General features: G+C 37.0%; 1 protein-coding gene across 6 annotated transcripts in view; it reads right to left on the bottom strand.

Annotated features, from left to right (window-relative positions):
* LOC149174117 (2-oxoglutarate (2OG) and Fe(II)-dependent oxygenase superfamily protein) overlaps window positions 1–21,796 on the bottom strand; it is a 114,882-nt gene that overhangs the window by 65,418 nt on the left and 27,668 nt on the right. The window lies entirely within an intron of this gene.

The raw sequence follows: 21,796 nt of genomic DNA, 5'->3' as shown, positions 1-21,796 counted from the left end.
CCCTATGATGTTGATGTGAGTTGAGATGGACTCCCCTATGATGATTCTTCTTCTTCTTCTATTAGATCGAGATAGTTCAGTCGATGATCAAAGGAAATTGAGATGAGATGTGATGAGAAGGATGTTTTGTCATGCGATATTAACCTGGAGATTAGTAGGTTTTAAGGATTTATCTCCCCTACCTATATTTGTGCATTGTTCCTCTTCTTTTATGAGACGATATGAGATGGATCTTATCAATGATACAATTATTTGCCTTTCTTATGATTGAGATATGTTCACTCGAGAATCGTCATGATGCAACTATGATGAAGCATCCCAGATAAGGGTTATGATTTAGATGGAAATTTCTCCCTAGCTAAGAGGGAGTGTTAAATTTTCCACCTGATCCCCCAAGTACTTCGTATGGTGGATAACATATATCTTGTTCTGAGGGTTTTCAAATGCTTCTCATTTATGCACTTCGAAAGGGTCAAGGTCTAGGTAATCAGCAAAAAGGTTGTAATTTGAAATACAAGGCTACAATTTTGTGATTTCTACATGAATACACTTTTGTCAATAGACTACATTTTCACATATTCTATAAGGCCATACGTCGTACAGGACTATACTCTCACCGTTGTTACTCTCACTGGTTGATTGGTCATCAGTTATGACATTTTTCATTTATGGCATGGATCACTTGTCTTTGTAAATTGAACTATGATACACTGAAATGGCTCGTTGATTCTCATTCACGGTAACTCAATTCTTGCATAAATTCTTATGACTTGAAACATATGTATCGCTGAGACCTCATTTTAGTAGATCCACTACAATGGCATCGTATATAGTGGCAAAGATCATATTTTGTGTCAAGTTCGTCTCACCATCGCTTCTTTGCTCTCTTCTGTTATATAGTATGGTATCCCAATATGTATGGCATGCTCCACCACGACATGATGCTCGTATGTTCGTATGATTTCAACAGTATGTCTCTCTGCAATAATCGTATGGCATCTTCGTGATGTAATTAATACGCAATATATGGTATCTCTACAATTATGTGAATGGTATCCTCTATGTTATATATGGCATCCCCTACATTACATATTTGGCATCATATTAGTCCCTAGTCTTGGCATTAGTTCGTTGTCTTGGCACCACATATGTTCACAGTTTTGGAATCGTACTATTATTTATATTTAATTCCCAGATCCATATTGTCATGAGTATGTAGAGCAGAGCAATTGGTATATACGACCGCAACACATTGGTGTGGCAGCATTGTATGTATGGCATCCCTTGTTAGTCGTGTGTGAATGACATCATTGACATCTTAGTTTTATTGTAGATAAATATTGCCATTGGCGATGTTGACCACTCCATGTCAACTACCCTATAGCAGTAAACATTTTCGCAAAGGAATTCCATCATGTTCAAACATTCAGGTTATCCTGGAACCATCATCACCAGTCATCAATCTGTTAGAGTGGTAAACCCATTCTGCAAAGTTTTAATGTAAATGATGCTAGTAAGACCATATGTGTATGTAACAACCTAGGTAAGCCTATTACTTTGGCGACTAATTTCATCCTAGGAGATTTTTCGTCTCACTGATTCATCTGTATTCCTAAACACGAATGGTCAGCAGAGTTTTTCCCTACAGCCTCACCCCAAAGCTATGGTGGAATTTATCGTCAAGGTCTTCGGTGAGTCATAATGTTTTAGTTGAGTCTTTTGTAAAAGTGATTTGGGAATAAATTAAGATAATTGGCCAAATTATTTTATTACAAATCACTTGGTCTACTAGATCATATTGAGTCACAGAATTGGGTAATAAATTGAGGGTCTATAACAAACAAGTGTTCCCCCTTTCAGGGTTGAAATGTAATTATCTTGTGTAAAAAAAATATTTTAGCACCGTGGCTAAAATATTAGAGGGTGTAGAATTTATTAATCCCCTTAAGTGTCAATTAATTAAATTTTCTGACAAAAATAAATTAAAATCTTAAGTCAGCAATTTAATTAATTAGAGTCAAAATTAAAATACTATAGAAATTAAATTCTCCAGATGGAAAAATTCGTGCGTATCAAAGAAATTAATTTTTTGAGGTCCCCCACCATGGGAATATTAGAAATTTCAAGAAAAAATGGACCCTTGGGCCTTAGTGGTTAAGTCAAAGTCAATTTTTTGAGGAAATTAGCTCAAAATAATTAATTTTGAGCTAATAAAAAATGAATTAAATGATAAATTCGAAAAATCCTTAAAATTAAATATTTTCGACGGTGGAGATTAAAAGATGATCAAATATTTATCAACGGTCGAGATTATTTTGACGGGTTCAAACCAACTAATCGTTATGTTCCACTTGCAGCATTTATCTATAAATTAGAAGTCATTTGCTTCTCAAGATAGAAAATTTTTGAGAAAGCTTTAAGTCAAGCTCTGCTCCTGTAATATATTTTCTGGAATTAATAGAAAAGACTTTGGGGTTTATTCATGGTGGTGTTCCTCCTTCGTCTACTGATAATATTTTTTGAATCATATGCCTAAATACTCTATTTGAATTAAATTTTATAAAAAAAAATTGTTTCATTTGCCTCAGTTGGATTATCTATTTTGCACAAGTATCTTGCATTAGGTATTGGCTTTTAGAAAAGCATTCACATCTAATAGATCTAGCAAGTATCTTTAGATCTTTGAGGGTTTTAACGTGTATATGGCCCCTTTTGAGGCTAAAAAATTAATTTTAACTGTGCAGAGATCTAATCGAGATTCAGATCTTAGGCGTGAAGGGAAGTCTTCAGTTGGACCAGCCAACTCCCAAGTTTAGAGGCTCAAGAGCCCACTATGTTAAAAAATTTAAAGTCTAACTGACGATTGTCCTGCAAAGATCTTGATCGAGGCCCAAAATTAAAAAAATCATTATTTTACCCATTTATCTCCAATAATATTGTGCTCATTTGATGGATCTAGTTAAGAAGAGCCCGTTTCTACTGATCTGGGAGCGGATTTGTACTCATACTCCCCAAATCCAGTAAATCTGCATATTATTTGTGTAGATCTAATAATTTTTGTAAATAATTTTCTAACCCTTGTATAGATCTGATTTATTTTGTACATATCTTGTATAAATCTAATGTGGGTTGTCTAGATTTAGGATTTAGTCGCTAGGTTCTTGTACATAAAGTTCCATGATAGGTACAATCCCCATCGATCCGGAGGAGAAGCAAGTTTATTTGTCTAGATCTAATTTCTTCCGCCATAATACAAGGGTTTTGGGGGTTTTCTTCTCCTTTTTTGGGCAGTGTTTTCATTTGGGCAAGAATTTCGTGGGTCTTCAAAGCATTTAGGCCCTTATTGGGCCCCGATCTACAAAACTCACATCTTCAATCTTGGATGCAAGGCAGCAAGGCCTCATTTCTCTTCACTACCATTTTGGTGCAGGCTGTCACAATCTTCAGATCTGAAGTATACTGTACACCCTAATCACAGTGACAAAAAAAATCATAATACACTAATCTCAAATGTTTTGGCTATCTTTTGTTATATTCTTGGATGATTGGTCTTGTTCATTGGAGGACTGACATGGTTGTTGCAGAGGACTGATAAAATTTGCAGAAATACAATTTCACTCTACAGAGGTATTCCAAGTGCCTTTTTGGAGATACTATTTGTTGTTGCAGGCTGACAAATACATTGAGGGTTCCCTAGTAGCCAGACTAGTCACCTACAAAGGCCATAAGGCCTAGTGGTTTGCCTCCTCAACCCTTCCTTCTCACCACTGTTTTCACCACACCCAATATGCATCTACAGTATTACTAAAGGACACATAACAGTGGTATAATAAGTAATCAACAATCAGCTTGTCTTATTGGGAAATCATTTGCATTGTTCGGCTTATGCATTGCTTGTAATCTCATTAATTTGGAGGACCATTGTCATCATTAATCTCTAGACTTTTTTGCTGTCTCTTGCATCTCTGTGCTAACTGTTGCATCCATTCTTGCATTCATTGTTAACAAAATCTCACCTCACTTGCCTCTACAAATTTTCTGAAGCTAACATTGACAGTGATACTAGGAGCTAGAGTGATTTTGGGTGTCTTCCAGGTGATCTGTTTGTCAAAGAGGCTGTGAACAAGTGATCTATTTGGCCTCAAATTGCTGGTTTGATCTTCTAACTCTCAAACCTTTCTCTGTCACAGCTAACTAATTATCTTATAACAGTGGTTGAATACATTCCTAGGTGGCATTAAACAAGTGATTTGTCTAATACATTGAAGGGTCACTTGAAAAAGTTGGGGCAATATTTGTTTAGATTTACACAAGTTTTTTTATGACTGTCATAAAGGTATCAGAGGTCTGAATACATCAGTAATACAATTTCATTTCTCCTGGTTATTCTCTCTAATCTAACCAAACAAAAAGATAAGGAAATCTGAAATATTTTGATTATTTAACATAAGAAATTGCTCAGTGCTGTCCTAAAATTATTTGCTGTAACACAAGTAGTCTACAGCTGTCCTAATTATCGTTGTTGTAAGATGTTAACTTGATTTCTGCTTGAGAACCTCTAATGATCAGTATTTCACTTGCTGAAATCATAACAGTGACATCCTAAGACAATTAGATTTAAGTGTTGGTTTGTTTTGTTGTCACACATTACAAGGAACTCTAAAAAATAAATAATCTCTAGCTTAAGGATATCTTTCTGCTGTCAAACATTTACATTGCCATTGGAACATAGATAGTGTAAGACTTATACTGTGGCAGAGACTGGTTTCACTGCTTGATGTGCTAGCGCTTGTTGTCTTATAAATTCTATAATTGCACATGCATAAGATCACTTCCTAAAGCACATTCATTTCACAATTTTGGTCAAGTGAATAAATCTGAGAAGTTATTGGTATTTATTGTTTTCATCCTCCTAATTGGTGTTGAAGTAACTTACTCTAATTGAACTCTTGAGCTTTTGATTGGTTGTGATATTTCGGCATTTAAATATTCTCTGCGTAAGAGCTTTTAAATCTGATTGAGCATCTCTTGGATAATTTGGAAGATTTCTAGTTGTTTCAAGTGATTGTCATTGGCAAGAATCTCCCTACTGATGATCTATAAATGAAAAATATGAACTAAGTATTTAACATTATGGTTAAGTACTCTACTCATCATAAGACTTGTGGGTGATATCTGTTTGAGGAGGTTACATTTTGGACATTCTCTCATGGTTAAGATTGTCTCTTGAACATCATTGTCAAGTACTTGTTTCTTTAATCCGGGATTTAATCACAACTTAAACTACTCAATCATTAAGAGAATCCTAGCCTAAGACTCACTCTTCATCCTTGCATCGCATTTTAAGCTAGTCTTGTATCTAAAAACTTACCTCCAAGCATAAGCTTGGTTGATAGAGAGATAGGAACACATTTTCATCTTTGCTTGAGAAGTCTAGCCTTTCTAGTATTTAAAACGGTGACCTTGCAGTCATCAGAGCCACAATTTCTGCAGCGCCGAAGGCACTGGGTACGCTAGATTTCAAGAAGAGGGATCATTAATCACACCTCCATGTGCTTCACCTTGACTTCTTTCTGCCACTTACTACAAAATTTAGACTCTATAGATAAAGATCAAAGGTCATACTTAGATTAGGCATTTAATTAAAATTAACCAAAATCTTTGCATCTCACATAGGCCTTAGGAATTGCATTCCATATAGGATAGTAACGCATAAAAGCAACAGTTGTCCATCCGGTATTTGGTTTCAAATTTATAAAGCAAGACCATTGACTCCATATGGCATTGGGCTCAAATATATAAATTCAATCTAATCCTTAAGATCTTGCTAGATTTAACCAAGTGCTAGGCCACTCAACTGTGTCTCCCGGACTAGTTGATTTCCAACTTGTCTTTTTTCATCTCATTTCCATAGGGTCTAGCCCCCATAGCCTGTTGTTAGGAGACAGCTAAAACGTAGAGGTTAGGGATCAGGGTGACAGCCCCCGACCTGAGTCATTGTCGCAGTGCCTGTACAATTTGAGCAACAACATCTTTTGGCGTTGTTGTCGAGGACAAATTTTTTTGTCCTTGGTCCTCACGACATTTTTCTAATCTTTTCCGTCAGTCATTAGCCCGTCAAGCGGCACAACATTTTTGGGCAACGTTGTCGAGGACCAATTTATTGGACCTTGGCTTTGCGACATTTGTCTTAATCATATTCTCATGTTCTCATCATTCCTTATATCCCTTCATCTTTTCATCACCTTATCTCTTTTCCTCTCACTAATCATTTCATCTTCTTTCTCCGCACCATCAGCACTTGGACATTCCAGTTGATTTTTTGTTTGGGTGGCGACTCCACTTATTTATTTTTCTCAGGCAAAAAGCTCTCCCTAACTAACTTTTCATTTCCTACCTTTTGGATTTTAGAATTAGAATCATGTTCAAGTGGCAACTCCACTTCTTTCATTTCTTACAAGAATTTCTGCTAGAAACTCGCTCCTTGTGGATCTCTTTTTTTTCTTCAACAAGGATCTCTCTCTGACATCCTTTGGCTCCTTTCCCCTTTGAGCAGGTCATCATGGATGACTTGTTCACCCCTTGTCGTTTTACTAACATTTCTCATGATATTCCTAAAAATGCCATTAACAAATTACCTTCTTTCACGGGTAATAATGCACTCACTGTTAGAATTCATCAATGTTCCACCAAGACTCCGGGACGAGGAGACGCACAAGGGGGACGTGTGGGAGTACCCTCAAATTTTAGGGAAATTTAGGGGGGACGAGGGATATATAATTTTTTTCCTTTTTATATATATATATATATATATATATTTCAAATTCATATTCAATAATGAAAGCATAAATAGAATGATACATACATAATTGAATTAAATAATGAAATACATTGATCCATACTCATCATCCTTACTAATACATACATGATTCATCTATAAACCACGAGATTCAAAATGAAATACTCTGATCCATATTCAGTATTCATTATTCACCATTCTCAAATCTACATTGATTTAAAAATTAAATCCATCATTCATCATTCTAGATTCTAAATTGATTTAAAATTAAAATTCATCATTTATCATTCTAGAATCTAATTAGTACTAAGCAAAATAGACTATAATAGATACTGAAATCTAAAGACTGGAATAGTAAATTGATATAACTAAAACTCAAAAACAATGGAGTGATGAGTCTAAAAGTCACTCTAAAGTACACAGAGGGCTTGGTGCTCTTGATTAAATACTAATTCCATACCCTTGTACATGACAAAATGCAATGGAAACATTGCACTACATCGAATCTTGAATTCCTAAAAAACTGTTAACTTGTTAAGTCTACTGGACTTTGAGTGAGATCTAAAATTCTACTTTCTCCATATGAAATCCAATGAAGTCAAAACCACTCTCAAACATCATGAGTCATTTCATGGTAATGTTAAAAATTTAAGTAAAAAGATGAAAATGAAAGATAAAGGAGAATGTCACTTTTACTTTAAGAATTTAACGTTACCATGAATAGCATAGCATTAGTAGGGAAATATGGTCAAATACTATGTTTTCCCTGTCATAAATCATTGTTTACAAGCAAATTTAAGGGGGGACGCATAGCCCATTTTGAGGGGGGATGCCCAAGCGTCCCCCTTTTGGGTAGTCGCGTCCCCCACACTGGGGAAACGTCCCCCCTGCGTCTCCCCGTGTCTCCCCAAAAGGGAGACGTGGGAAAACGTTTCCCCAGACGTCCCCCCGTTCCGGGTGCGTGGGGTGCGAGGGGTGCACGCACCAGACCCTGGGGAACGTGTCCCCGTGGAACACTGGAATTCATCTCTTAAGGTTTGATCGTTGTATGAAAATATTATGTGGCTCTGCACGATATAATCATGAAGATGTCAAGATGCGGTTTTTTGTCCTTTCCTTGGAAGGTGATGCTAGAGATTGGTTTTGCAATTTTCTTAATGATTCTTTATTAGACATCATCGATGCTTTTAAAGATAGATATGAAGATCAAAAGGGCTCGCCTTGTGCCCCTAGTACTATGAAGAAAAATAAAAGTGATCCTGTAAAGGACCCAATTATCAAAGAAAAATTTCAAGAAAATGCACCACATCAAAATGTGCCTTATTGCAGACCATGTGACCATTTTCATGATGAATCCACTTGTGTCGTTGCAAGACGAATCCACGACAATGGAAAAGTAGGGACAAGTTGTCAAATCGGTGTAGATATTGAAAGGGAAAATGATAAGCATCTTATCGAGGAATTAAAGCAAAGCGTTAAAGACATGCAATTCAATCAAACACAGTTGATAAAAAACATGGAACTTAATTAAGAAAAATTGATAGAAGATCACGCCAAGGATATGAGAACCTTGTACACCAAAGTAGAAAAACGTGATGAGGAGATAGAAATCATGAAGGTTAATCACTTCGATCAAGTAACCGCCATGCAAGCAAGTCATAAAGGGGAAATAAGTTTGATTCAAGTAAATTATGATAAAGTAATAACGAACATGGAAATCAGTTTTTAGAGCAAGTTGTCAGCTATAGAAGAAAAACATGATGTGGTGGTAAAGATCATGAAAATTAACCACGTTGATCAAATAGCCACCATAGAAGAAAAGTGTGCTCAAGAGATGGAGACTATGAGGTCCAATATGCAGAATCATTTGATTGCCATAAAAGTAGATAATGACAAAGTAATAAAAGATATCGAAGTCAGTCAGATATGTCTTCAAAATAAGTTGTTAGACATGGAGGAAAACCATGCCAAAGAGATTAGAGCAATGAAGGATGAATATTCTAAGTAGATGGATGCCATAAGAATTGAAAATACCACTCTTCAAGATAAGTTGCAAATGATGGAGAAGACACAGGTTCTGGTACTTCAACTCAAACCGAAGGACCCCGAGGGCAAGCATAAAGGGTTTTTCATGACTCATAGATCTCCCAGTCCGCTGAAGCAATTCCCATCTCATTGCAAGGAGGACACTTTTCCCATTAAGGACAGGTTAACTATGGTTACAAAGGAAGTTAAGAAAGACCAAGCTTTTGTATCACCATTGACAGAGTATATTTAGAATAAGATTGGGCATACTTCAGATTCTTCAAATCTTTCATCCGAGCATCTTCAAAATCAAGACAGGAAATCTATAGTGGTCTCATTGTTGACATCACAGCCCACCCAGAAGAAGAGCAAAAAGCAGAAACAAAGAAGGAAGCGCTTTGATGCATCTGATTGCCGAGAGCAACTCAATAGTCGGATAAGATAGCGTCCTACAATATGCAGGATCAGGCATGGCACATCTGAAAAACAACCCACAGATCTGCCTGAAAGCCAACAGATGCTCAGTATACACTTATGTTGAAGACATTTGATGCCATGGGGCATCCTCTGTATTGTATTTCTAACCCTACTCATTGTTATTTCATAGATTAAATTTCATTCTTGTCTCTAGATTAGATTTACATTTCATGTTAGTACAATTGTTACTGGTTACAGAGCTTCTATTTTCATGTACTTAATGTCATATGTTGATTTTTGGATTATATTTCGATGGAAGATACTTATATGAGCTTGTGTGTTGCTTGGGTACAAATTTTGGATTCTCACATTCCTTTAGTGAAGCAACGTGTCCCCAAGTAGAGCCAAATGTTGACCACTATGTGTCAACTAGCCTATAGCAGTAAACATTTTCGCAAAGGAATTCCGTGTTCGAGCATTAAGATTGTCCTAGAACCATCATCATCAGTTGTTAGTCTGTCAGAGTTGTAAACCCATTCTGCAAAGTTTTAATGTAAATGATGCTAGTAAGACCATATGTGTATGTAACAACCTAGGTAAGCCTATTACTTTGGCAATTAATTTCATCCAGGAGGTTTTTCGTCTTACTGATTCATCTATGTTCCTAAACACAGATGGTCAGCAGAGTTTTTCCCTCCAGCCTCACCCCAAAGCTAGGGTGGAATTTATCATCAGGGTCTTAGGTGAGTCCTAATGTTTTAGTCGAGTCTTTTGTAAAAATGATTTGGGAATAATTTAAGCTAATAGGCCAAATTATTTTATTACAAATCACTTGGTCTACTAGATCATATTGAGTCGCAAAATTGAGTAATAAATTAAGGGTCTATAACGAACGAGCGTTCCCCCTTTGAAGGTTGAAATGTAATTATCATCTGTAAAAAAATATTTTAGCACCATGGCTAAAATATTAGAGGGTGGAAAAATTATTAATCCCTTAAAGTGTCAATTAATTAAAATTTTTGACATAAATAAATTAAAATCCTAAGCTGGAATTTTAATTAATTAGAATCAAAATTAAAATCCTAGAGAAATTGTTAAGTTTAGGTATGTTCTATGCTTAGAGCAATTTATTTCAATTTTCATAGTTAGCTCAATATCTTTTCCAGATTAGCAATCACATCAACATTAAAGTAAACCACAAATAGAACATAAACATAAATCGCAAAAGACAAAGCCAAGACAAGATAACACAAGATGTGGCGCTAGCCAGGGACAATCCCCAATGTGGGGAACCCTTGATCAATTATTCTTATATGTTCTTCAATAGTTCAGCAGAAAGAGAGAGAGAGAGATAGTACATTTACAACTAAAGTCAACACTTTGACTTATCTAGATGAGAGCATAGATCATCTCTAAGAAGATGATACAGGAGATCAGTTGAAGACATGCTGCTTCAACTGATTCTCCAAGGTGACTCCTTCACCTATCATCGTGTTGCATCTCGTCATCATGCTGCGCCTCACCGTGTTGCACCTGTTGACCATTGGAGTGTCACCTGATGATTATATGAAGACTCCATGCACAAAGATGATCCAGAGGACACTTGTACCATCAGATATCGTCAGTCAACAGAGTCTTTTAACTCTACTTCTATCTTCTCATCATCTTTCTTGTACCCAGATTCCACACCCTATGAGGAATTGTAATAAGTGATACTAGTAATGATGAGTTTTGTGTCTGTAACAGGACTAGGATGTTGGGACTCGATCAGCAAATGAGTACACCTTGGAGTGTTTTTTTATCTGGTTAATTATCCCTTCTTTTTCAAAAGCAGATAATTTTCTAGGTTTTTTCACTCACGCTTTATTCCAAAGCCGGGGTGACAGTTTGAAAATTGAACCTCTGATACATCTTAATGTCTAGAGTCGATGTATATTACCATACTAGATCACACAAAAAATTTCATGGAATTTGGTTAGGTCTAAGTAGTCATTTTTTAATTTTTTAGATTTCCTGCAAGTCAAAAATTGCAAATAAAATTGTATTTAAATTGTTATAAGCGTAGTCTAGAGAAGTGGTATGGGGTATGAGTAATTAAAATTACACTTCTCACCCTCAACTTTCTACTATAACACACTTTGAGGGGTTAATAATGTGTTTTGGACTCTCAAAACCCACTTTTCCTAAGTTCAGTGGGAAATCTGGCAATTAATTAAGCCAGAAATTAAATAAATGAAGAAAAATAAATATCCACACATGCTAAATGTAGTGGAAATGAAGTGGAAAATTATGGGGGAGTTAAAGTGAAGTCCCAAGGTGATGTGGACTCCTAAAATCAAGGAAAGGACATGTGATCAAATAAAATCGAATTTCTGGCATTAAATGAAAAAGTTGCTTGGAAAATCGAATTTGTGAAATTAATGCACATTTGGGAGGATTTGGGAGAATATTTGGTGGATATTTTTGTGGGAAATTGTCCCCACATGGATTACCACCCATATACACTTGTCATCCCACCATAAAATTCAAATTTGGCACATAAGGGAAGAAGAAAATGATGTACACTTGCCAGAATTCGATTTTTACACCTGGCATTGGAGCTCCATTCAACAAATTCGAATTCTCTTTGGGATTGTTACCTCATGCCACTTGTTTAATCACTTCTACATTGGGATTGGCTCCAATGCCATTTGTCATTGTCAATCTTCATTGGGATTTGCTCCCAACTCTTTATATAATAGAGTTATGGGCTCTCACATTGTATAAGCTTGTTACTAGCCATCGTGCTTGCGGAAGCGTTGTTGCCTTGTACACTTTCAGAAATAGCAATAAAGACTTTAAGGTTTCATTCATGAGGTGTTCCTCCTTTTCGAGTGTGATGAATTGTTGAGCATTGGTATAATTCCTTTTACTTATGCTTTGATCTAATTTGCTTCCATATGCTCTTCTAGATTTGTTAATGTAGAGCTATCTTGCATTGACATTTGATTTAGAAGTATGCTCTAGGCATAGAATGCTCTAGTTGGTTTTAAATAAATTTCTAGAGTTTCTTATCATTGTTTATTGCTAAATCTATATGGAACTAATTCTTTATTGAAGTTTTGTAGAGGGAACATCTTGTTGGGATTACAAAATCAAGCGTGAGGGAAAGTCTTTGAAAAAACCAACCCACTCTCGGTATATTCTTAAAGGAGCTCTCATTTGTTCTATGAACCTTCATAGTCTTATCTTACAAAGTGATTTTGCAGGGATTTCAGCACATAGCTTGTACACAGGTTAAGAACTTTTAAATTTAAATCTCTTTTAAAAAACATTGTACTTCATTTCTTTCATTTGCTATCTAAGAGCTTGAAGATGGCTAAGTAAAGACGAGAGTTTACTCTCACTCTTTAGCTTAGCCTTTTGTAAATTATAATTGTACATATACATTTTATCTTGCTGATTTTTCCATTAATACTTAACTTATTTTGCAGTCATTGTTTGGATTGTTCGCTAACTCTTGTGTGGCAGATTTTGAAGAGCAACTTCCCGCAACATCTAACAAGTGTTTGCAAGACCTTTGGCAAGTGTTGGAGGTTTGATTTCCAAGGCTGTCATGAGCCCTTTTAAGGCTTATTTTGGCCAAGTCGAGTTCACTAGAGGGCTGCCCCTTTTCTTCTTTAAGCCATGGGCATTTGGAAGAAACTCACACCTTGCTTCCCTTGCATACATTTTGTGAGATCTTGTCACTATTTTCTCAAGAAAGGAGGTCTAATGTCCAAGTTTCAAGCAATTATTGTGAGGACTCTCCTTGAAGTGTAGTTGAGAACTTTGAAGGATCCTCTTCTCTTTGTAATATTAATAAAAGATCTAATTTTCTTGTGGAAGCTTGGGATTTCTCCCATGGTATCCTATCTCCCCATTTAGAGAGAGGATTTTCTTGGGTGGATTGACATTTGCATGGTTTAAGCTGTCATACGTCATTCACTTACATGCATGCTTCTATTGGGAATTAACACGACCTCACTATCACATTTCATTAAGTTAAAGTTTGTTACAATTTCATTTGAGCTTTGCATTTTCTTTCTCATTGTTGTTTGGAGCTAGAAGCTTACACTTTACTTTGGGCAATTCATCCTTTACATGCAAGCATTTTATATTCTTAATAAACTTTGATTCATTTCCATTTACCTTGGTAAATTGTTTCATGAGCACTTGAATACATACTTCAATTTTATGCTACATTGTTATCTTGAATATTGAAGCAATTTATTGTAATTGTCTATTTGCAACAAATTTACTTTAAAGCAAATTACTTGTATCATTTTAATTCATTGATGAAACACATGCAACACTTGTAAGCTAATTCTCCCGGATGCAGGTGCTTGTGATGGACATTAATACGACAGGACAGGGTTGGGGCGAGGCAGATCGCCACCTGTCCGATCAGTACAAGAAGTTAAAGAATGGGATGGCATCTGGCACATGGCATGAGCGCAGAGATTGGAATATAGGACTTCAATCCAGACGGTTCGGCTCACACATCAGGTTCAGCGTTATGGTTTCTACCTCCGCACGCACCAGCCTGCATTAGAAGGTGAGATCCATCAATGCGGAAGTAATGGGAGGAGCCTCACGAGGCATGACAAAGAATGATAAGGTCAGGGGAGGTCCTCGGGAGGCGGCAACATTACTGTTTTATTTGCTCTTCTCTCTCGCCTCCGGTCTCACTTCGGACTTCAGGTCGCCTGAGGGGATTCGGGTTCCTCTGTCGCTTGGCTCGGCCCTCTTGGCGAAGCAAATTCTGTTCCTCTTCGCGTTTCTTTTCGGCATTCTGTGTTGTTGCTTTCATGTCCTTATCTCAGTGATTCATCTCCTTTTCTGGTCGCTGGTTTCTGGTACAGGCAGGGATTTCTCTGAGCTAAGTTTGGCTCTCCTGGAGGAAGGGTTTAAGCTTAGCAAAGGCTGTTCGATCAGCAGGCAAAGCTGCTGCCACCCGCCGGTTCGTGCTGCTGTGCCGCATTCCTAGACCTCTGCGGTTGCTATATTCTAGATGCCTCGTTTACGACCAAGGATGGGCTGCCGTAGAGGCCAGCCGAGGCGAGCACCCACCAGTTCGTCTTCTAGTGAATTGTCAGTTGGACGTCGCCCATTTACCCGAAGCAGGAGAGGGCGATCCCGCGCCACCAGTTCCCGCCACGGGCCTGTCCCCACTTCTGGTTCTGCCATCTTCACCTTTGATAGCACTCTGAATAGACCCAGGATAACTGCTTATTTCACGATGGTCTTTCATGAAGAAAGCCAAGCCGAAGATACAAGTACTCATCCTGGGGGCTCGGGGGCAATCTCGGCTCCTTCTTCTTCCCTCCAGTTGAATGTCAAAAATGCTCCTCGGCAGGCAGCAAATGAACAGACATGCAGAGCTCAGGATGTGATGATGGCTGACCCGGGTCCCTCTATTCAGAACGCGGCACAAGCAGGGGATTTGCCAGATTTTGGATGGTGTCGTATCATAGAAGAGCCTCCTGATGACTAGCTCGTCCACCCAAGTCTCTTCTTCTTGCAGTGAGCCCTTCACCACTGGGCATGATTGTAAGGCAAATAGTTTTTGGGTTCTCTGGTGTTTCTTAGTTTTTTGGGTAATTTTGCATTGTCATATGTATCTCAACTCAGTCCCTGCGTGGGTCCTAAAAACAGACAGTTTTAACACATGTTTTTTTGGATAGTTCTGCCTCCTGCCAGTGCAGAGTTCTTGACTCTGGTCATGCTGTAAATGTACCTTTACCTTGTTAATAGAAATAGTCTTATGTAGAAAAAAAAAACACTTGTAAGCTAATTTTATTCCTCCAGTTGAAGTTATAATTGCAACTTTTGTTGAACACTATTTCACTCTCAAGCATTGCAAATCAATCTCTTTGAAGCATTTGCATGTATCATTATTTTAATTTGGGGAATTAACACAATTTGCATTTCATCTAGGCATTTTAGTGTAGGAAGGCTCCAAGCCTCATTAAAATTTTACCTCCAACATAAGTTGGTTGAAGTAGACATCTTAGGGATCCTCTACTCCTTTATTGACTCTTCATTGTGAGATCCATATCATTGGGCAAGGGTGAAGTCTGAGGATTGAAGAGTTAAATTGTAATCTTGTTGTAGAGCTAATTAATAAAATTAACTAAGAGCACTTTCCATTACATTTACTTTACTTATCTCTTAACGGTTTGAGTTTTCATATGCAAATTCTATTCCAAAAGCAAGTATTGTAATCATTTCAAACAAGTGTTTTCTTTTCATGTTTTAAGTCTAATTGCATATTGATGTCTTGGTTTAGCACTTCCTTTCTTTTACATTTTCAAGTTAATTACTAATTTTTTGGTTTTGGCAAGATATGTTTCACATGTTTTGATTTATAAAGTTGATTATCTCAAAAGCATTTTGTATCTTACATATCTTGTGCTAACAATTCTTATTTACATTTCAGGGTGACTTTGTTTTCTCTTTTGAGAGCATTGCATTTTACTTTGAGCAAATATATCTTTAAAATTGTTGAGCAAATTCCTTATAAGGCACTGGTTTTATGGTTTTTAATCATATTAATGATTGACATTTTTATTTCAAGTTGCTCACTTCATATTTGCTCATAAATCCTTAAAAGTAATCCATTTTCATTATAACACTCTCCTAGAAACTCACATCTTTTAACTTAACCTTTCATTAGGGACCACCCCCCTTAGCTAACCTAGGAGATAGCTCAAACGGAGAGAGTCGAGATTAGTGTGACAGCCCCTTCTTTGAGTTCCCTGCCACCAACCACACCTTGTGGGGTTGAAGGCTTTCCTCACTGACTTGTAGGTAGGTGTAGGCGGCAGGGTCAACAGCACCATGCTGCATCTCATCATGCTTCATCAATCATGATGGTACCCATCACTGTACTGCATCATGTGCCATTGTTGCACCATGTTTCCATACTGACCTATGTGTTTGTTGCACCTAGCTAGCTTGTTGTCCCTTGCTTGCTTGTTGTCCTGAGCATGCTTGTTGTCCCTGGCATGCTAGCTGTACTTGCTGCACTAAGTATCATGCTACTGTCCCAATGTGTTATACTAGCAGCACTATGAACTTGCTATATCATACTGTTGTACCTCACCATTGTGTTGCCCCTCATTATGCTATGATACACTTCATCATTGTACCCATCAACATGCTGCTAATATATCTGCTACTTGCAACATCATGCTGCTTCAATGTATCATCATTGTTTTCTCCATCCAAGTGACTGTACTATTATCACACAGTGCTAACATATGCTGCCTTGCTAGACAGACTTCAATGTATACCCTTCAGCACTCTTCTCCATGTCATACAAGTCGCTTTCAGACCTTCCTTCCTCCATGGCTATGACTGGGGAATGCTTGAATAGTCTTCCTTTATATCACTTGGAGGACTACAATTAGGGCAGCATAGAGCTTCTCCATAGGTCTGCGTATAGGGCAGTGTAGGGCTCTCCATAGAGCTGTGTATAGGGCAGCGTAGGGCTCTCCAATAGGGTAGGGCTCTCCAAAAGGGTTTTGTATAAGGCAACGTAGGGCTCTCCAATAGAGTTGTGTATAGGGCAGCGTAGGGCTTCTCTTTTAGACCAGCAATTAGATCTCTCCTTGCTGCGTTATGTAGGCTTCCTTCACTGCGTTAAAATCTCCTCCATGATAGCGTTAGGATCTAGGGCATCCTCTAGGGCAACGTATCCTCTTTAGATCTCTCCTCCCACCAAAATCCAAGACAAGTGGAGAGGAAGAGATCACCAAGAAGATGTGTGTCCAAATGACTTTCAAGGCACCTCTATTTATACTAAAACGTTGAGCACAAGTGGGATTTATTTGGTCGTTGGCCGACCTTGACGAATTGTCCCATAACACAAATAAATTCATATCTCCATGAATACTTATCGAAATCGGATGATCTTTAGATCAATCCTACACCTCTCGATGAGAGGGATCCAAGAAAAATATCAGTTGCCATTAATAAGATGACCCACATGGAGTTTGGCCCTAGTTGCCAATTTTAACAGAAATTAAATTCTCCAAATGGAAAATTTGTGGATATAAAAAAAAAAAAATTTTGGAGGTCCCCCACCAAGAGAATATTGGAAATTTCAAGAGAAATTAGACCCTTGGAACTTGGTGGTTAAGTCAAAATCAATTTTTTGAAGAAATTAGCTCAAAATTATTTTGAGCTGATAAAAAATGTATTAAATGATAAATTCGAAAATTCCTCAAAAATAAAGATTTTGGACAATAGAGATTAAAAGATGATCAAATATTTATCAATGGTCGAGATCATTTTGACGGAGATCAAACCAACTAGCTGTTATGTTCCACTTGCAAGATTTATCTATATATTAGAATTCATCTGTTTCTCAAGATAGAAAAAAATTTAAGAAAGCTCTAAGTCAAGCTACTACTGTAATATTTTTTCTTGAATTAATAAAAAAGACTTGGGGTTTATTCTTGGTGGTGTTCTTCTTCTATCTACTAGTAATATTTTTCTGAATCATGTGCCTAAATGCTCTATTGAATTAAATTTTGTAATTTTTTTCGTTTCATTTGCCATCAATTGGATTATCTATTTGCACAGGTATCTTGCATTAGGTATTGGGTTTTAGAAAAGCGTTCTAATCTAATAGATCTAGCAAGTATCTCTAGATCTTGAGGGTTTAACATGTATCTAGCCTCTTTTGAAGTTAAAAATTTAATCTTAAGTGTGCAGAGAGCTAATCAAGATTCAGATCTTGGGCGTGAGGGGAAGTCCTCGGTTGGATCAGCGAACTCCCAAGTCCAGAGGCTCAAGAGTCCACTATGTTAAAAAATTTGAAGTTTATCTAACAATTGTCTTGCAGAGATCTTGATCAAGGCCCAAAATTAAAAAATCATTATTTTACCCATTTATCTCCAATAACATTGTGCTCATTTGATAGATCTAGCTAAGAAGAGCTTGTTTCTACTGATCTGGGAGTGGAGTTGTACTCATACTCCTCAGATCCAATATATTTGCATATTATTTGCGTAGATTTGATAATTTTTGTAAATGATTTTCTAACCCTTGTATAGATCTGATTTATTTTGTACATATCTTGTATAAATCTAACATGGGTTGTCTAGATTTAGGATTTAGTCACTAGGTTCTTGCACATAAAGTTCCTTTACCGGTGAAAATCCCATCGATCTGGAGGAGAAGCAAGTTTATTTGTCTAGATCTAATTTCTTTAGCCATAATACAAGGGTTTCAGGGGATTTTTTTTCTCCTTTCTTGGGCAGCGTTTTCATTTGCACGAGGATTTCGTGGGGCTTCAAAGGCCCTTATTGGGCCCCGATCTACAAAACTCACATATTCAATCTTGGACACAAGGCAGCAAGGCCTCCTTTCTCTTCACTACCATTTTGGTGCAGGCTGTCACAATCTTCAGATCTAAAGCTATACTGTACACCCTAATCACAGTGACAAAAAAAATTCATCATACATTAATCTCAAGTGTTTTGGCTATCTTTTGTTATATACTTAGATGATTGGTCTTGTCTATTGGAGGACTGACATGGTTGTTGCAGAGGGCTGATGAAATTTGCAGAAATACAATTTCACTCTACAGAGGTATTCCAAGTGCCTTTTCGGAGATACTATTTGTTGTTGCAGGCTGACAAATACATTGAGGGATCCCTAGCAGCCAGACTAATCACCTACAAAGGCCATAAGGCCTAGTGGTTTGCCTCCTCAACCCTTCTCACAACTGTTTTCACCACACCCTATATGCATCTACATATTGATAGAGGACACATAACAGTGGCATAATAATTAATCAACAATCAGCTTGTCTTATTAGGAAATCATTTGCATTGTTGGGCTTATGCATTGCTTGTAATCTCATTAATTTGGAGGACATCTGTCATCATTAATCTCTAGACTTCTTTGCTGTCTCTTGCATCTCTGTGCTAACTGTTGCATCCATTCTTGCATTCATTGTTAGCAAATCTCACCTCACTTGCCTCTGCAAATTTTCTGAAGCTAACATTGACAGTGATACTAGGAGCTAGAGTGATTTTGGGTGTCATGCAGGTGATCCATTTGTTGAAGAGGTCGTGAACAAGTGCTCTATTTGGCCTCAAATTGCTAGTTTGATCTTCTAACTCTCAAACCTTTCTCTGTCACAGCTAACTAATTATCCTATAACAGTGGTTGAATACATTCCTAGGTGGCATTATACAAGTAATTTGTCTAATACATTGAAGGGTCACTTGAAAAAGTTGGGGCAATATTTGTTTAGCTTTATCACAAATTTTTTGATGACTTTCATAAAGGTATCAGAGGTCTGAATACATCAGTAATGCAATTTCATTTCTCCTTGTTTTTCTCTCTAATCCAAGCAAACAACAATATAAGCAAATCTGAAATATTTTGATCATTTAACATAAGAAATTGCTCAGTGCTGTCTTAAAATTATTTGTTGAAACAGAAGTAGTTTACAGCAGTCCTAATTATCGTTGTTGTAAGATGTTAACTTGATTGCTGCTTGAGAGCCTCTGATGATCAGTATTTCACTTGCTGAAATCATAACAGTGACATCCTAAGACGATTGGATTTAAGTATTGGTTCGCTTTGTTGTCACACATTACAAGGAACTCTAAAAAATAAATAATCTCTAGCTTAAGAATATATTTCTGCTGTCATACATTTACATTGCAATTGGAACATAGATAGCGTAAGACTTATACTGTGGCAGAGATCTGTTTCATTGTTTGATGTGCTAGAGCTTGTTGTCTTATAAGCTCTATAATTGCACATACATAAGATCACTTCCTAAAGCACATTCATTTCACGTCAAGTGAATAAATCTGAGAAGTTATTGGTATTTATTGTTTCCATCCTCCTAATTGGCATTGATATAGCTTACTCTAATTGAGCTCTTGAGCTTTTGATTGGTTATGATATTTCGGCATATAACTATTCTCTTCCTAAAAGCTTTTAAATCTGATTGAGCATCTCTTGGATAATTTGGAAGATTTCTAGTTGTTTCAAGTGATTGTCATTGGCAAGAATCTCACTAATGATGATCTATAAATGAAAAATCTGAATTAAGTATTTGACATTGTGGATAAGTACTCTACTCATCATAATACTTGTGGCTGATATCTGTTTGAGCAGGTTACATTTTGGCACATCCTTGCGTGGTTAAAATTGTCTCTTGAACATCATGGTCAAGTACTTGTTTCTTTAATTCGGGATTTAATCACAACTTAAACTACTCAATGATTAAGAGAATCCTAGCCTAAGACTCACTCTCCATCCTTGCATCACATGTTAAGCTAGTCTTGCATCTAAAAACTTACCTCCAAGCATAAGCTTGGTTGATAGAGAGATAGGAACACCTTTTCATCTTTGCTTGAGAAATCTAGCCTTTCTAGTTTTTAAAACAGTGACTTTGCAATCGTCAAAGCCACAGTCTTTGCAGCGCCGAAGGCACTCGGTACGTTAGATTTCAAGGAGAGGGATCATTAATCACACCTTCGTGTGCTTCACCTTAACTTCTCTCTACCACTTACTACAAAGTTTAGGCTCAATATAGATAAAGATCAAAGGTCATACTTAGATTAGGCATTTAATTAAAATTAACCAAGATCTTTGCATTTCACATAGGTCTTAGGAATTGCATTCCATATAGGATAATATCGCATAAAAGTAGCAATTTTCCATCTGGTACTTGGTTTCAAATTTATAAAGCAAAACCATTGTCTCCATAAGGCACTGATCTCAAATATATAAATTCAATCTAATCCTTAAAATCTTGCTAGATCTAACCAAGTGCTAGGCCACTCAACTATGTCTCGGACTAGTTGATTCCCAACTTGTCTTTCTTCATCTCATTTCCATAGGGTCTACCCCCACAGTATGTTGTTGGGAGGCAACTAAAACGTAGAGGTTGGGGATCAGGGTGACAGCCTCGACTTGAGTCGTTGTCGTAGTGCCTATACAATTTGAGCGACATCAGACGTATTGAAGGCAGAACAATATTGATATTGACACTTTGATTTGGCTCCATCTTATGCAGAATCCTTGTAACCCTAATTTTGAGCATAGGCAGTGACATTGTTGTTGATGTATCTCTCTATCATTGTACTTTGTACCTTAGTTGAACTATTGATGAAATCTAATAGAAGAAGAATTGAATTCCGGGTTTTCCCCCTTTTGGGGTTTTACCCCAATCTCAGACCAATCCTGTTGCCTCTATGTGTGTGTGTTTTTCTTTCGATGTTTCTTTTATTTCCGCTACATTGTTGATGATGTTGTTCTTTCTACATAATTGCATATGTTGTTAATGATGTTATGGGGTGAATGAATATGTAAATGATTAAAATTATATAAATTTGATTATCAAAGCAAAGAACAATTTAGCCCTAAGAAAAATTAACATAAGGAGCGCAAAGATAATATTTTCTCTATTGAAACAATTATGGACAGAAAAATACCCTTCTAGAAAATTTAACCATTTGTGTAAAGCATTTGCATCTATTTGACCTTTAAATGCAGGAA

Source organism: Pinus tabuliformis, chromosome 4_1, assembly GCF_031772625.1.
Source record: "Pinus tabuliformis cultivar Carrire ecotype Pingquan chromosome 4_1, CPIR1, whole genome shotgun sequence".
Taxonomy (NCBI): domain Eukaryota; kingdom Viridiplantae; phylum Streptophyta; class Pinopsida; order Pinales; family Pinaceae; genus Pinus; species Pinus tabuliformis.
Note: the sequence above shows the minus strand (reverse complement) of the source record. Positions and strands in the feature narration are given on the sequence as shown.